This window comes from Anticarsia gemmatalis, chromosome 22 (genome assembly GCF_050436995.1).
Source record: "Anticarsia gemmatalis isolate Benzon Research Colony breed Stoneville strain chromosome 22, ilAntGemm2 primary, whole genome shotgun sequence".
Classification (NCBI taxonomy): domain Eukaryota; kingdom Metazoa; phylum Arthropoda; class Insecta; order Lepidoptera; family Erebidae; genus Anticarsia; species Anticarsia gemmatalis.
In genome coordinates this window covers 5,309,148-5,324,322 of record NC_134766.1, presented here as the reverse complement: position 1 = coordinate 5,324,322, position 15,175 = coordinate 5,309,148, and the positions used below count along the sequence as shown (strand labels likewise).

General features: G+C 31.1%; 1 protein-coding gene across 5 annotated transcripts in view; it reads right to left on the bottom strand.

Moving 5' to 3' along the window:
- sona (sol narae metalloprotease) overlaps nt 1-13,948 on the bottom strand; it is a 176,302-nt gene extending 162,354 nt beyond the window's left edge. For all 5 annotated transcript variants that reach the window (XM_076129524.1, XM_076129522.1, XM_076129523.1 and 2 more), the window contains exon 1: nt 13,713-13,948. The gene's annotated coding sequence lies outside the window, so the exon portion shown is untranslated. The remainder of the gene's footprint in view (nt 1-13,712) is intronic.
- Nucleotides 13,949-15,175: the final 1,227 nt, after the last annotated feature.

Here is a 15,175-nt window from a genome sequence, read left to right as displayed (position 1 = left end):
CGTTCGTGTCAGCGGGTCGCGCGGCGAAAGCATTACAACATCGATTATAGCTTTTAAGAAGATTGCTAAATATACACTTAAAAGGTTAGCTGTTACATAATCTGCATGTGCATAGGTCTATGGCAGTTTTACGTAATTTTGTAGTGCAATTGCCATTTAGATGATAGATTTATTTGTATGTTCGGAACTGAAGACGTTCTATTTGACATGTATTTGCTATGTTACTAAATATCGAACAAACTTTAGTGTAAGTAGTTGCATTGCAGTGCATGATTGTGTTAATTTTCTTGCAATATTAAGTAATATCTTAGTTCGACAGTAAGACCTAGATTCTTGTAAAATGTTTGTACACTATTCTATCAATGTATGCGATGCACAGCTGATTTAAGATTGAGTTTGTTTATATGCACATAATCGGTTGTCATGGCAACGACAATGTCACACTCATGACATAATCGGGGTACTATATTCGCACTACGCAATTAGAAGTTTCACAAATATAAGCCAAGAAGTAAGTAGTCTAACATTTTCTTCACAAAATTTGTGAAAATATTTATATTATATCACTATTATGTAACATTCAGCGCTATGTAATTCAAGTTCATCTTTGTGCTAGCACGTGTGAACAATTTCATGAAAATCAATTGTACCGTTGGCTCGTGAAAGCGAAAATTATATTACAGCATTTAAGTATAAACGATTGGTCTCACTGTATTGCCTGAACTAAATAAAAGCCGCAATATTTGGATTTTTCATCTATTAGTAATTTTATATTAGTCAATGTTAGGGACTCAGTGGTTAAAGTGATGACCAAGGTACGTTTCGCGCTAGTGTCAAAAATTTATTTTCAGACGTAGCAAATATGAGAGTGATCTCCAAATGTATGTTATTACTGGTCTAATTGTACCTTATCTGTATTAGCTTTTTTGTATGTTTGTAAAAATCCCTGTGACACAAAATACGTATTAGAAGTTGCCTTTTTAAACAAAAAGAGAATTTTAAATCACGCCATTCCAAACTAGATTCGACAATTAATTTTCCAAAAATTCTTTAAAAAAAGAAAAGTAAATATTACCATTTCTGTTAACATTAGGTATAATGAAATACATTAATAAATTTAGTTATTTAATCATTGAACTAGGCATTCAGATACGTAACACGAATCTATGCGAAACTTTCACTTCGAATACTGGTCCGTTTACAAACTGTTTAGGAAATAGCTAGCACTTTAGTTTATTGTTTGGTTTGCTAACTAGCCGATCGACTAGTGTTGTAAATTTAACTAGTAGCACGCCCCGGGTATATAATTACACTGAATAAACCTTAAAAATAATATAAAATATAACTTCTTTGGGAAACGCTCTATCGAATGGTAAAAACATGAAAATATGTACTGCAGATTTTGAGATTTTCGCAAACGTCTGTCTGCCTCTTTGCGAAAAACAGTTCTTCATAAAACCATATATCTACTTCCTAATCCCTAAAGTTTTCACTATTGAACTAAAGTAAGTATATTTTTCTTTGACCGTAATAAACTGTTAACGGGATACAAAAGCGATCGGTGTGATCGGTGTTTTCCACAAACTTTGTGATGTGTGTACTGACATTTTAATAGACTTACATTAAGGCCGATATTTATTTTGATTCTTTCTCAACGTTATATTGACAGCAAACTTACCTGTGAAAAAGAAATAGACATTATTATTTATCCTTAATTAACAATTTTATTTTATAATTTAAAAACAACCAACTTATATAGAAAATTTGAAAGGTTATGTAATCAAAGAAACAGTTCTTTTCGTTAATTACACAGCATTTCAAAAAACACATCAACGTAATCAAACCAATATATCTTAGCTAATAATGGCTAATATTAGTAACAACAGTGACCATTACTATCTTAAATCTTTAAATTTCAAATGTCAGTGCATTTGTTGCCAAAATATATTAGTTAAGTTTTTTTTCGTCTTGCAACACTACGTATTTGTTCTCAAGTGGATGTTATAGGTATTGCATTGACTGACTAAGACGCTACGCGTTAAAAAAGCAAAAAAAGACTATGATTTTGCGGTGTTTACTTGTTCTGTAGTATTACCACAAATATTTATTATTTTACACGTTCCTTTTTTACGACCTTGCGAATACGTCGTTGTAAACCCTTCGATCTCCTTTTATTATACATTGAATAAAACAAAATGCAAATTGTAAAAATCACAGATTTTTTCACCTAAAATAAATAAATTCGACTATACAATAGTTTCGAATCTAGGTTGTATTTGAAGACTAACAAAAAGCCCATCCGAACGATGACCTCGGAGTGAGATAGAAGAAATAATAGCATAGATAATGTCCCCTAATATCCTTCAGGGTTGGTTTCTTAACCAACTAGTTGGCCAACGTTGCATTGCGCCAACAACGAACGCTCCACTGCGTCTGCTCGAGCTATACTTTTTTATGCAAGATTAGGGTCGCCCTACATACCCCGTTTTACTTTTTTTCTATTGCAAAGTTTAATAACGTTTAATAATAAGTTTACTTTCTTTGGCGGAAATTTTATGCAATATATGTTGCGTAAATAAATGTGAAATAATGCATTTTTAAAGTTCCGGTTGCAATTTTTAATAAGTTAGTCATGTAACTATTTATTAAGCAAATTCAATAATTAACCTATATTAACTTCATATTTTGTAAACGGTAAAGCACATAACAATTTTTAAAACAATAATAATTCTAAAGTTTTTATTTATTTGCAAACACATTAGCTCCTAAATCAAAATAACAAGTTTATTGGAAACTGCGTAAATCTCACGTTAATCGAATAAAAAAGCGCGCCAACGTCCGCCATTTTCCGAGGCACGAGACACCGCCAGTCTGCCTAGTGACAACATTGAGGTGCCACGAAATGATCGTGTGAAATATGACAAGTTGCTAAAAGAAACGTGATTTTGGCATTTATAAGTATTTATAATAGTTTCTACAGACTTTTAAGTAATAATATTTATGTTTGGAATCTTACTTTTAAGACTTTTACATACATATTTTTTATCCATGACTGTCTCACAGCTGGGCAGGGACTCCTCCCGAACGAGGCAGAGGTTAGGCCTTGAGTCCACCACATACACATAATAACAATATCATGCCTGCTATACTCAAAGGTTTAAGTAGAGGAGTATGAAGTACACCCACGTTTCGCCATTAACAATGTTAGTTCTATGTAACCGGGAGCGAGCCTGTTGCTATATACTGGGCACGTTACCAAAGGGCGGTTATCTATACTAATATTATAATCTATACTAATATTATAAAGCTGAAGAGTTTGTTTGTTTATTTGTTTGTTTGTTTGTTTGAACGCGCTAATCTCGGGAACTACTGGTCCGATTTGAAAAATTCTTTCAGTGTTAGATAGCCCATTTATCGAGGAAGGCTATAGGCTATGTATCATTACGCTACGACTAATAGGAGCAGAGTACCAGTGAAAAATGTTACAAAAACGGGGAAAATTATGATTCTCTTATGTGACGCAAGCGAAGTTGCGCGGGTCAGCTAGTAGAGAAATATTCTTAAATAATTTCTAAGACTCTTATTTAATAAAGTTGTCTAAATAGTAACATTCTGCATTGACGTAAATGCGTAGGAGCACATCCTATTTCAAATATGCCTATTGTAGCTTATATGGCAAGTAAGATGGCTTATTGATGTTTTTAAATAGCAGAAAATAGCATACGAATAGAACCGATTACTACAGCGATGACAGTTCGTCTAAAAATATACTTCACGTAGTTTTTTGCTTGACTTATTCTCGTTTTAGACTAGTAAGTGCTAAAGACCGAGTGTTGTCTACTTCTACGTTTAAAAAACAATACAAAAAACCTCTTTAACTTTTTTTTAAAGACAACTCCCGCACTAGTAATGCCTCTTGAGTCGCGGATACTTTTACAAACATACAAACAACGGACACAAAGCACAACTAGACCCGAAACAATTATCTGTGGATCGCACAAATTATTGCTCTATATGGGAATCGATCCCACAATGGTATTGGCGTGGCGACCTAAACCACTGCGCCACGGAGGCAGTCAGTCTTAATTATGTCATTACATTATTTGAAAAAAAAAAATCCATCCCACCGTCGTCAGATAGGTTTCCCCAGACTTATCAAAAAATCCTTCATAAACATTCGCAAAACACAAGATAATCGGCCATCTTCAAAAGATAAACAAATGAACAATTCCTAACAATTAAAATACGTGTCATATCTTATTGAGGTCAGATAGAAGCGTGACAAAACATTAAATGTATGTAAAAAGATCACTTACTGATAACCCTTGTGTTATCTTGTATATAATACGTTTTATCTAAACACGTAGCAACAAGGCTGGACTTGTATACTAGTTGAACCACGCGGTTTCACTCGCATACGGTACATTAACCATTCCAAGTTTGTCTTCCACTATCTTCATTTTAAATTTCATGAAAATCGGTTAAGCAGTTTAGCAGTAAAGAGTGACAGAAGTACAAATAGTATGGATGGGCGGATGATAGTAACTTATGCCCGCGGCTTTGTCCGAGTATAACTTGTAGTTGGTCTCGGGTTCTCATCTCTCCGCGCGCAAAATTTCATGAATATTGGTTTAGCCATTTAGCCGCAAAAGCGTCAACAGATACTTACGTATTTATCAAATAAAATAAAGTTGTTTTATCGAAATAACAAACACTTAGCAACAAGGCTAGACTTGTATACGTATATTATGACTAATGTATACGTAAGTATATAAGTTAATATATTGTGCATATACTGATACAAATATATAACCGTAAATTGATGACTAATATAGCAAGCCTTGCTAGATAAACGATGAATGAGTGTTTTATGAAGACGAAGAATACAATGGAAAACACCAATCGTCATAGTTAGAAAATCGACATTTTCAGCAAAAAGTCAGGACAGAATTAGCGTATTTACACTTAAATTATATTTAATATTTTGGCTGACGCTAAAGATTTTATTGCTACGCATCTTTATATCCTGTGCCATATTGAATACACCGATTCCTCACATTGTGAAACTTGTAAGAACAAATATACTATCTCCAATTTAGATTTAATACAATATTTTGTACAAATTATTACAAATTACCATTTTTTTAGGATCAGGTAAGTAAAAATAAATAAATATTCTAATTCTTCAAGAGAAAATACTTACAGAAATGTTTATTTCCCATAGAATCAAGTCCGTACATTTACATAAAGTTATTGTAACTATGGTATTAGAAAAGTGATGAGAGAGCGAGCTAATAGCTACAGGCCATATGTGAACACTAATGATTTCCCATTTCCTTTACTTTTTAATTGTGACGACTTCCGCTGAACTGACCAGTGGTGCCAGTCAATTAGATGAAATAAAAACTCTTTGATTGATTGTGATCATTTAAATTCTTAAATAGCTAAGACAGTATCTGTTTATCAAGACCAAATTAAAATTCTAAAATTATAAATGCGAATTTAGCTTGTCTTATGCTTTCACGTCTAAATCTCTGAACCAAAACTGATAGTCTTCAATGGAGATATTAGTTAGATCTAGGTGAAAAAGGAGATACTTCATTTTCTTAAAACATCCCTTGAGGTCCCCACTTTAATTGACTATACTTTAAAAATAAACATATAGATTTTAAAACGTCGTAAGTGCCTTGTAGAACTAAATCTTTAATTAGAATTTAATAATTCCAGCATAGATTAATCAAAACCGTCCATTATAACAACACCAGAAATTATTTAATTTTCTCTTATTATTATCTCTCTAATTTGGTGTTGGTATTTTAAACAAACATCTACATAATAGGTATAAGAAACATGCGTGACTTGACACGTGACAGATTTTTTTTAAGAGAACAAGTTTTTTTATATCTTCGGAATATATTTTTCTTAAGTTCACGCTAATTTAGAGCCCGTTTTGAGTCAATTTTTTCGGTTTTAAAAATAAAATAAAGTGTAATTTCGAATGAAATTGTGACAGTTACAATCATTTTTAAAACATAGCACACTATTGTATTATACCAATTAAAAAGCTGAAAGTACGAATTTTTTTTTTCAAGATCTGTTTTGACAGCTCATGAATCTGGAACGACTACCATAATACAAACTTCTAAATATAAAAATTGCAGGATAATTTCCTATACCACTATCAGCTAACAGACAATGGGTACCTCTCGACCATTTTTGTGTGAAAATCTGTACCTCGATTCTCTATCACTATCGACTACCGACAACCGGCTAGCTATCGACATTTGACATTTAGAATGTACTGCCAAAATGTTTCCTACGACACCCGCCAGAGGCGCTGATCAGATTTTCATACAAAATTTCTCGATGACAGTTCGGTTGTCGACAGTCGATAGTTGTAGAGAATCGAGCTACTGATCATCTGATTTACTTCAATAGTTCAAAATGTCAAACACTCGTTAATCGATAGGACAGTCTGTACAAAATCTTCGTTGGATATAACCCCTTCTCATATTTATAATTTAACATCAGTCCAGTAAAACGACAGTTACAAGGCGACGTTATAATACAGCCTTCGTAAATCCATCATAAAAACAAGTAAAGGTGATTCGTTTCAATACCTAATACGTCTATGTTATAACTAAATTTGATAGCTTTTCTTGGCGCCATATTGTTGCTAATAACAAAATGGCTGACCATAATTTCTACCCGTTGACATCAGCACTCACTATTTCACCTTCTGACCTCACTTAACATTTGTCTAACCCGTTCTGAATGTTGAATAATGTTTTATTCATTATCTAATAATACGATTATTAATAATTAATACGAAAACTTTAATTTGATTCGCAATTTATTGTTGTTTTGTGACTGTAAAGACTATGTGAACTTTTTAGCTCCATTTAATACTTAATTTACTTGACAAATGAGACAAACAAAATTAAATACAAACTCGTAAAAATAAATTATCAATTTTTTTTTTAATAATATCGATTGTTTTTTAATCGATTCTATAAATAATTTAGTCGATTTAGTAATAATATATCTGTGTAACTCGATCTAGTGTTATCATATTATTGACACATAATTAGGTGGAATGTTTGAAACGACTGCTCACCAATTAAATAAATATTAATTTGTTTTTACACACATTAAAATTTACGTGTTTTTGAAATATGTATCAGGGGTAAAAAAAACAATTCCATTCGTATCGAATTACAACACTAAAACGTTCTTACCTACCTGTATAAAAATAACTAATTTTAAGTATCGTTTTTATTGGTAAACCTTTGCCATTTTACGCGGAAGGAAAATGCTACCTTACTTTATCCACCTTCAAATACTTATGACCTTTCAAACTTATATATTGCCTCAACATACCTATTTAAATTAACTTAATATTGCTAAATGAACAATATACTTAACTCCAAGATATGACAGATTTAACAGTCTATCTCATAAAGCTATCACTATGAACGCTTCACTCGACTAAACCAATCGATTATCATTCCATATAAACTGTAATCGACTACAGCACATCACTAAACACATTCCTTACTATACGACAAGCCATTACGGCGTATTATTATGAACAAATGCATACTAAATTAAACTTATGTGAATATTATTTTTATGGTTGTTTTATGTTCATTCAAATAACTTGTATTAACTTCTACTATGTTTCAAAAGAAGGAAAACCTTACCACAAACGTGCGATCTTACATTTATTTAAAATTGCGACCTTCGTGGTGCAGTAGTTAATGCAGTCGTAATGTCACTACTACTGAGGGAAGTAGTAGGTTCGATTCCAAACGAAACAAATATTAGGTCGTTCTATTTCGGCTCTAGTCTGTATTTTAAGACTGTTCCATATAAAAATCTCCGCGACACAAAATAAATTTTCTTTCTTTTTCTTTTTTCTTTGTAAAAAGACAACTCCCGCACTAAGAATTGCTCTTGTGTCGCGGGGACTTTTACAAACATACAAACAACGGACACAAAGCATAACCAGACCCGAAACAATTATTTGTGGATCACACAAATAATTGCTCCGTGTGGGAATCGAACCCACGACCTCCTGTTGCAGTGGTATCGGCGTGGCAACCTAAACCACTGCGCCACGGAGGCAGTCAAATTTAGTGTTAATAATATTTAGTGTGGGAATTTTCTTAAGTAAATTTAGTCAAAGATATAGTTATTTAGAAGTTTAGTAAACTCATCCAAAACGGCCTCAAGTAATCGTAAACTTTAATTTGACATCTAATTTACATTCAGTAGTAAACTACCAGTTAATCCTTATAAAAGGTCATTGGTCACAGAGCATCTAAACGATGTTTTAGAGATAGTCTGGCACTTGCATCATTAGTTACTCTGTGGTTCCTTCGCAATATGTTTGAGGTGTCCCAACGGTGTAGGTACGTATGTATTTACATAGGTAACGTAATCTTAGGTATGCTAACTTTGAACCTGTTTGGCACTTGTTGATTAACACCGAGTTTCCGTGAGCTAAAACTATAATATATTGTTATGTCAGAGCTGTTTAACCTTATATGCTATAGTTTAAAGTCTTTCAGCTCAATAATGTATTTAAAAAATATATTTTAGTCGAATAAACACTATAAACAAAGTGTTACTACTTAGTCGAGTTAATAAACTTAGTCGAATAAATCGATGGCCAACAATCAGTTGCCAAACAGCTAATTGATAGTTGGGACAACACTACATCAAAGTTTAAACTCATAACGCACCTTCAAAGTAAGAAGGACGTAAGTGGTACTACTTTGATAATAGCTTTTGCCTTTCTTATACTAAATGTGTATAGAGCGATCTTTAAGGCTCGTAGAATAACTTTGCAACTTTGCTAGTATTAATCGACGATGACACACAATGGGAAACTAACCTCTATGGTCAGGATATAATTGCACTCTATTAATACCTTTGCACGTCTCTATGTGATTACTGAACAATTACAGTCATACCAGTTTAAATAAAACTCCCTACATTATGGGATTACCTATGATTGATTTAAAACTAGTATTTTATTGCCTAGTTTTTAAAAGATTAATGTGTGATATTGAGGTTGTAATATTACCCATAATAAGGTATTATCGTTTTAATGTAATCTTATAATTCTATAATCTATATAAAAAAATGTCGGAGATTATTCTCCGACATTTTTTTTTATAATTTTTCGCAATAATTCTAAACGTTATGTAACTTCCATTACCAGACTTTCTAACAAATATAATTGAAATAATTGTTAAATGTTTTGAGTATGACTTTACAACACACGGTTTTGTAACTCTCATACTTACATTTAACTCAATTTCAATTATAAAAAAAACAATTTACACATTTCCATCAAAAATACAAAAAATATACACTACATTTCAACTCATGAAAAATTATATGTCATTCTATGGTAACGTAAAATTAATAGTAAAGTTATAACGTAATCCAACTACACCATATTCCTTTACAACAAACTATGCAATAATATCTACAATGAACATAAATTCATTCAAAGCTAATCGTCTCACATGAGAATATATCAACATACACACTAGTATAATTACATTCTTGTCAAATTGTCATGAATATGTAATCATCGTCAGTGACAATATTTGTCGTCTTAGAATCATGATACAGAAACTATTACAATAATATTAAATAATAATTCTGACTGTTTGGGGACCCACTGTTGGGCAAGGGTCTCTTCCCGGAATGAGGGAGATGCTAAACATAAATAATTTTTCTATCACAGTTTGCAGAAATTAGCAGTATACGCTATCATCTTTCTACAGGCAATATTCAATATTTTGTCAATAACTAATAAAATATCTACTTTAATTTAGTATATTTAGAAACAAAACGGAATAGGATTTATGAAAAACGAGAGTCAAGATTGAGTTTAATAACTCCCATTAAAAAGATTCTAATCAATAACTTATTGTTTCAATTTAAACATTAATTCAGAAACATAAATTTAATTGTAAATAACGTCGGGTTTACTTTGAATATTGTAATATCTTAATCGATTATACAAAGTCTAGGATAAAAAACTAGTAATTTATTCTTTTATTATAAAAAGTCGTTTAATTATTCTAAAACAAAGAATCATTAATATCTTTATAATTGGCTATAAAATAGCAAGACAAGGCAATTACTGTACGAAACATTTTGGTTGTAAGCCTATAATACTAGTTTCCATAGCGATAACAAAGATTAACTAAGTATGTGTTTTTGAAAATAAGTAAAGGATAATGAAAAATACGAATGATTTACTCAAACCTAAAACTTTTTTTTTATAAATTTATTCTTATAAGTGTGTTTTTGTACTTCATTGAAACTGTAATATTTTGTAGGCTTTATTTTTACGCAGGTTAAAAATACATATATTTTTAAGTTTATCACACATAGATAATATTATAACTAGTGCAATCTATACTAATATTATAAAGCTGAAGAGTTTGTTTGTTTGTTTGTTTGTTTGAACGCGCTAATCTCAGGAACTACTGGTCCGATTTGAAAAATTCTTTCAGTGTAAGATAGCCCATTTATCGAGGAAGGCTATAGGCTATATATCATCACGCTACGGTCATTAGGAGCGGAGTAGCAACGAAAAATGTTACAAAAACGGGGAAAATTTTGACCCATTCTCTTAGGTGACGCAAGCGAAGTTGCGCGGGTCAGCTAGTCTTTACTAAAGTTTTAAACAAGAAATTTATTAATAAACATAAATTTACGACACAGACAGACGAACAATCGTATTTATTATATTAGAGGGTAACGTTTTCAAAACCCGTTCGCCCTATAAATAATGACGTAACGGAGAACTGGCAAACAAACGGATCCGCCTGACACCAGCGCAACTTCAATATTTATACAACAGACTGTCAATAGCACAACACTAAGGACTAGTTCATAGCATTATAGTTTAACTAAAATAATAAGATCTTTTGAATATAACCTTGGGCTTTATTTAGTTTTCCAAGAGTCGAAATATCGCACAGTAATTTAGGTTACAACTACATAAATTCATACTAAATGTTATTTTTTTATCTTTGAGGTTAGACATTAAAATGGGATAAACATAATTTTATATTAAAATTATCTACTACTCTTAAAAAAGGTCAGATTATTCCTGAAATAACGTCAAACTTGATAATACAACGATAACTCAATTAATAAATCAAAACTATAGAAGAAACCACAGGTTAAAAATCCGAAAATATTTATTTAAAAATCATGTATATTCATTTTATAATCCTACTTAAACAATGTCTTATATAATCATCTCCATAATCAATATTCAGATACAAAATTCGACAAAAATCTTTATACATGAAACGACACTACGACCAGTCGCAAAATCAATAACCTCCCAAACAATGTACATTGTCCATTGAACTTAACGTCTAACATTCAACGTCTATCAAATTAATACTATGTTGTCTCTCAGCTGATTTGTACAAGTACCGATAACCTTTTAATTCAACTATAAGTAAATTAGGTTAGATAACACAGTAACGGCTAATTATAGACTGTTGTCAAATCACTTTGTCGAATCTATTCCAATTTTGTGTCATTATTTACAGATTGTGTAAAATTTTGTTACTTTGTTTGATAATGCGTGATTTAGCTAATCGCGGAACGAAAAATGTTGTATTAGTTACTTATTATTCGTTGTTTTATCCTTAGTAGCATATTACGATGCTTCAAAATATCAGACTTAATTTATCGAGACAATTTGCACTTTTAGCAACATATTTTCACTTAAACAATACCGCAATCAATACATTATATATTTCTATAGGTGCTAAATAAATCTTAAAAAATCTGCAAGACAAATTAAATTTGCACTTTTAGCAACATATTTTCACTAAAACAGTATGTTATATTTCTATATGTCCTACAAATAAATCTTGAAAGAATCTGCAACACAATGCAAAGAAACGTGCAAAAAACCTCTTGTTTAGGTGAAACGTCGCAAATTTAATAAAAACACCGAACATTCGCATTATAGAGGCACCTTTATAGTTCAAAGGTTGCCAGACTGGTTCCACAAGTGACCGGATTATAGAACCAATAAAATATTTAAAATAACATTACGAACGACAGATTTTTTATCGATAAAAGGTATGTTTTTAATCGAAAATCTCCATTTCGTGATCAATATTTTAGTCTAACCCGTTCTCTTACTATTGTAACTCGAATGAACTTCAATCTAAGGATAATTTTAAGTTTTATCCTGTGACTTATGGATTTAAGATAATCGTCTATAAATCTGCAAATTGCTTTAAAACAATCTGATAGAACACACATATGCTATTCTGTAAAGATTGGTACTCGAATGTTCCTCAAAAACTTTAAAAATGTCTTCATATTCATGTTTTTACAATGTCGAATGAACTGTTACGTAAATAAAAATCGTATAATAAAATAAAGAGAATAATGTAACCTTCTATATCACCAAACTACTACGTTACTAAATAGCCATTAACTAAAGTTCAAACTTTGTAGAATAAATTTTGCAATTTCTGGAAGCCATTATTTATTACCTTATATTAAAGGTTAAAGGAATTGGAATAATTCTGTATGTATAATTAATATACATTTATATTTGTTATTAAGCAATTCGGTAAATAAGATATCAAGTTACACATTGATGGCTTAATTCTGTACTTTGAAGGCTTTGCAAAATACAAACATATAATTTATATGTTGTAATATAATATGACTATATATTAACTTATATTTATTAGATTTTATTTATATTCTACAGCTGTTATATTATTTTGGTAGGAGTGTTATTTTGCCATAATTCAGATTTTTTTTTTATTGATACTTTATTGAAATATGTCTTATCGCAATGTCATTTGCAATAATAAACTTATTAATTTTGTGTAAATCGCATTTTCGTGCAACAAATACAATAGATTTTTTTATATAATTTGCTACATTCAGTTCTGAATGTTGAAATTCTGAAATCAATCTAAAGCTAACACAACAATCTACGAAACGGATTTGCTATTCAGAATGCTTTTAAATTAAATTCGTCTATCGAATATCTAGGCTACACTCGATTCGTTTCAATCAAACGCTTAACAACCAGACAGGTAATGCCCGATTGCGTTTTTATTTACAAACACTGTTTAATTAAGTAATTGCTTAACTATCTCGTTGGGTAACAGCTGCACCGAACTAACGGCTTATAAGTGTTTCACGATCGAGTGAGTACCATGCGAGTTACATTAGTAGCGGCTAAGGGTGTCAAATATCGTACCCGTTCTTTTGTTATAAATAAAAATTATGGTAATGTTTTATGTCCCACCTGATTTTATTAAGATTTAAATATTTGTTTTCGTACTCGCCTCGACGATTCTAAGAAAAAACATAAAACAAGCAAATTCGTAATTTTTACGATTTCTTTTTAAAATGGAAAACAAATATACATAAACGCGAATAAAAAACTTACGTAACGCAGTTAAGTCTCACATATGACCTTCTTGGTCAGACGTGAAACCTATTAAATAAAGCTGTATCGAAAAAAACCGGATCGGTATCGATACAGACATTTTATAATAAATATATAAAGTGGTACGTGTGCATTTTGCGTATATTCTAATAAGGCGAACATTAGCGCCTCGAGCGGATATTTCGACAAAAATCCTTCGCAACTTTCAGTTTTGTTTCCGAGTTGCATAACTTACCGTGCGTAAGGGTTTATAGTGGAGAGGGAGGGCCGGGCGCACTGACGTACAGAAAAACACTGATGGGACACTTATCAGCCATGCACATAATCCGTCATTGGTTGAATGGGCACAGAGTTTTTAGTCCAAACGCACTCGCGACACAATTTTTCCGTGTAAATGAAGGAAAACTGATGGCGCGCGGCGCGGCCGGCGCTTGCGACGGTTGGCGGGCGACTGGCGACCGCTCGAGCCCCCACACAATAAAACCTTCGCTTTTCAAGAGTGGGGCGCGAATGGCTTTTTGAAAATCGCTACCTGTTCCACAGACAGATCCCGTTTCCCGTTACGTTTGAGTTTTCAGAATCGTTTATGTATGCGCATAATTATATGTTAATTGTTAGATGAACTTGTTATGACATTCAAGATCGCGTGTTCATTTACTAGAATGGTTTGAAAATTGGGGAAAACTACCCACATATATTACACAAATTAATCTACACACACAAACAGTGATTATGGTTCAAAAATAATAAAAATAATGATTTTTTATTTATTTATTTTTAAAGAAATGGCAAGCAGTATATTGTCTCTTTATTTAGCCTAAGATAGAATAAAATATGTGTTCCAATATTATAATATTTGATAATTAAGTGATTATTAACATAATGTAATAAATAAAAAGTAGAGATTTATATAAAAAAACTGGAGTAATATAAATTAATTGAGTTATTTTCTTATTAATGTGGTCTCAGATTGATATTAAAGATAACGATGATTTTTATTATAATTATGAATTTTTATTTTTGCTAAGAAAATCAAGAATCTCGTTTTTCATAATAAACTAAGTAATTAATATAATAATTGTTTTTATTAGCGATTATGAATTAACAACGCTTAATTTTTGACAATAATAAATATTAAGTAAAATTATACTACTTTAAGCAAAATGAAAATAAATTTCGCTTTGAATTTTCTCCTTGACTACTAAACCTTTTTGCACTTTTAAAATTAATATCCCAATAATGCTATAGCAAAATGTCTTATGATAACAACAAATATAATCTAACATAGTGTTTTAAAAACGATATCAAACATTTCGAAGCGTAAAAAATGTATTAAACTAAAATCCTACAAAGTAAAAATAGCTCCCTACAAAAGACTTCAACGGGAGTAACGCAAAAGGTTGAAATTAATTGAAACTACTAGCAAACTACTAACTTTTATATTTTTCATTGTTTTGCAAATTAGTAATACTGTTTTTTATGTTTTAAATTGTATATTTATGTAAATATCTACGACCTATGTATTCCAAAGTAATTAGTATTTACCTAAAACTTAACTAATTAGAAACATTGAAAATGCAAATATATTGTAGGTAACTTTTATAGCCTTTTTTCTTTATCTTGTTATATTATATAAGTTTTATAAGTTCAAGGCTTATTGTATATAAGAGATGAGGTCAAAAGAGCATCAACTAATTA